The following is a 3916-nucleotide window of genomic DNA, read 5'->3' as shown; positions in this document are numbered from 1 at the left end:
GAATAATTTTTGGAGCAGAACGGGGAACTTACTGAACGCCTGAAACTCAGCTACTTATCCACTCGTTCCTGTGATGAATTAGCTCTTGTTTAAAGTAACCATGGCTCCATTTTTCATTCTGATTACTACACTTGATATCTTTCTCTCCCTCTGTTTCCCTCTGACCACTGCCCTCTTACCAGGTTCTGGGTGCAGAGGCACTGGGTTTGTAGAAACCCATCACCCCTCCTCCTGACTTCCCCCTCTCCCCCACCCCGCCCCACCCCCATGGCAACATAAAGTCTAAATAACCAAGTCCAAAACCCAGCCACTTGAAATATTGCACAGATTAGGAATGTGCAGAATTATTGAAGACTTAAGATGCAACACTGGCCTGCTTATGCATCCTGAATGATTACAGTTCCTTTGCCATTCTGATGTGGGAAGTCTCTTTCCAGGGCCATCTCCCACTGTGAAGTAGAGAAAACACACCCCTTCCTAGCTGGGTGCAGTGCTAGGAAGGCAGAAAGACCTTTGAGGATGCTGGCAAGCCCCGATGAGAGGGAAATTCAAGGTAAACAATGTTCTTTCTACACCATGTACTGCTCCTTATCAATATTTTTTAAATATTAGTTTTAAATTTATAATATAAATGTCTGGGCATGATGGCTCACACCTATAATCCTAGCACTTTGAGAGACAAAGCTAGGAAGATTGAGTGAAGCCAGGAGATCAAGACCAGCCTGGGCAACATAGAGAGACCCCATATATAGAGAGGACATCTCTACAAAAAATATAAATAAATAGATAAATTTATAATATGCAGAAAGGGAGTCATACTAAGCACAGGTGTAGGCAGACAAATATTACATTCTCTTATTATTTTTACCTTTTATTATGTATTTTTGTTATTTATATTTTTATTATTGTTATTTTGTTATATGTTTTATTAAAAATACAACCTTCAAACATTCCAGCTCCCATGCAGTCCAGTCTCAACACAAATTTCCATTAAGAAAAAGGCTGGTTAAAAAGTGATTAAAACAGGTTGGGCACAGTGGCTTATGCCTATAATCCCAACACTTTGGGAGGCTGAGGTGGGTGGATCACCTGAGGTCGGGAGTTCGAGACCAGCCTGGTCAACATGGCAAAACCCTGTCTCTATTAAAATGCAAAAATTAGCCAGGTGTGGTATCATATGCCTGTAATTCCAGCTACTGGGGAGGCCGAGGCAGGAGAATCACTTGTACTCGGGAGACAGAGGTTGCAGTGAGCCGAGATTACGCCATTGAACTCCAGCCTGGGTGACAGAAAGAGACGTCGTTTAAAAAAAAAAGGGATTAAAACAATTTAAATATTTACAGCAGTTACTTGTGATTATCACAAAGGAAAAATATTTATTAAATGCTTAGAAAAAACTTCTAAGATACTCTTGACCTCTGTTTCCTTCCCCAACCATCAACTCTGAACCAAGACACTGTCCCAGGCTGGGCCACTGACTCTCAGTCAGGTTGCTGCGGACACCGGGCAGGTTGTGAAGGCTGTGGCCCCAGCTCCTCATGTCTTCTTAGTGCCCCCATCCCTCCAACTTGGTTGCCTCTATTTTTTTCTGCTGTTGGTAATAAGGATACTCATTTTCTCGCCGCTGGGCCTCACAATGCCCCCTCAATTTCTGTTTGCCTGCTGCTGGCACCTGCCCGGGTCTCTTGCATTCCTTGGGTGGCTCTATCTCAGGCCCTGGGGTCTTTCCTGTCTCAGCAGATGCCTGGTTCTTCCAGCTTCTTTTCAAAGTTTTCTCTTTTTTTTTGGAGTCTCACTCAGTCACCCAGGCTGCAGTGCAATGGCACGATCTTGGCTCACTGCAACCTCTGCTTCCTGGGTCAAGCAATTCTCCTGCCTCAGCCTCCCAAGTAGCTGGGACTCCAGGCACCTGCCACCAAACCCAGCTAATTTTTTTTTGTTTTGGTATTTTTAGTAGAGATGGGATTTCACTATGTTGGCCAGGCTGGTCTCAAACTCCTGACCTTGCGATCTGCCCACCTTGGCCTCCCAAAGTGCTAGGATTACAGGCATGAGCCACTGCACCCAGCTCTTTAAAACGTTTTCTAAACAGCGAGGAATCCTAGTTACTGTCTTCATTGCTTTCCTGGACCCTGACCCACCGTGACCCTCAAGAACCTGCATGTACCCCGCCTCCAGCTGCTCTGTTGGCTCCTGACCCCTGCTTTTATCTTTAAAACCAGCCCCCCGGAGCTCCCTGGGGCTCAAGCTTATGCCTATGTGTTTGGCATTGTTCCGCTCACATCCAGATCCCAGCTTTCCTGGCCCTGGATTCCCTTTCGCCCTGCCTTTGTGATCTCCCTCGGCCTTGGAGGGACAGGAGAGAGGAAAGAGAGCTGTGTTCCTAGTTCGGAAAGAAAAACTTTAGATTTGGAATTAGGGCACTTAGAAGAACCCAGTCACAGCTTTGCCACTGATTCTAGGTGACAGGTTTCCCTCTCTGGACCTCAGTTTTCCTCCTATAGAAAACGAAGAGATGGAGTGGCTGGTCACTAAGATCCTTTTCAGTGACAAGGTGTGGTGGCTCATGCCCGTAACCCCAGCACTTTGGGAGGCTGAGGTGGGTGGATCATTTGAAGTCAGGAATTCAAGGCCAGCCTGTCCAACATGACGAAACTCCATCTCTACTAAAAATACAAAAATTAGCCGGGTGTGGTGGCAGGAGCCTGTAATCCTAGCTACTCAGGAGGCTGAGGCAGGAGAATTGCTTGAACCCGGGAGGCAGAGGTTGCAGTTAGCAGAGATGGTACCACAGCACTCCAGCCTGGGTGACAGGGCGAGACTCCATCTCAAAAACAACAGGCTGGGCGCAGTGGTTCACACCTGTAATCCCAGCACTTTGGAAGGCCGAGGCAGGCAGATTGCCTGAGCTCAGGAGTTCAAGACCAGCCTGGGCAACACGGTAAAACCCTGTCTCTACTAAAATACAAAAAATTAGCCAGGTGTGGCAGCGTGTACCTGTAGTCTCAGTTACTCAGGAGGCTGAGGCAGGAGAATCACTTGAACCTGGGAGGCGGAGGTTGCAGTGAGCCCAGATCATGTCACTGCCCTCCCAGCCTAGGCAACAGAGTGAGACTCCATCTCAACAACAATTCTTTTCAGTGAATGCTTAAGTTAGACCCAGGGTAGAGTTAGATCCAGTGTCAAATCCCATCTCTACCCTCACTGCTGATCTCTCTCAGCCTCTGTAATATCCACTTTCTGGGTTTTTATGAGGATTAAATGCAAGACTGAATACAAACTGCTTACTACGGTACCCGGCACACAGTGAGCACTCGGCTTACTATGGTACCCGGCACACAGTGAGCACTCGGCTTACTATGGTACCCGGCACACAGTGAGCACTCGGCTTACTACGGTACCCGGCACACAGTGAACACTCAGCTTACTAAGGTACCCGGCACACAGTGAGCACTCAGTAAGTGATAGCTGCCATCATCATCATCATCGTCATCGTCATCGTCATCGTTAATGTGTACACATCATTAATGTGTACCACTCTGTCATTGAGCTAATCCCAGGTTTTTCCTGGTTGGCTTTTCATTTTTGTTTATATATTGAACTTTAAAAAATATTTATTTAGGCCGGGCGCGGTGGCTCAAGCCTGTAATCCCAGCACTTTGGGAGGCCGAGGCGGGTGGATCATGAGGTCAAGAGATCGAGACCATCCTGGTCAACACGGTGAAACCCCATCTCTACTAAAAATACAAAAAATTAGCCGGGCATGGTGGCGTGTGCCTGTAATCCCAGCTACTTAGGAGGCTGAGGCAGGAGAATTGCCTGAACCCAGGAGGCGGAGGTTGCGCTGAGCCGAGATCGTGCCATTGCACTCCAGCCTAGGTAACAAGAGCGAAACTCCGTCTCAAAAAAAAAAAAA

Source organism: Sapajus apella, unplaced genomic scaffold, assembly GCF_009761245.1.
Source record: "Sapajus apella isolate SASKATOON/1434 unplaced genomic scaffold, GSC_monkey_1.0 scaffold20, whole genome shotgun sequence".
NCBI classification, from domain to species: domain Eukaryota; kingdom Metazoa; phylum Chordata; class Mammalia; order Primates; family Cebidae; genus Sapajus; species Sapajus apella.
Note: the sequence above shows the minus strand (reverse complement) of the source record.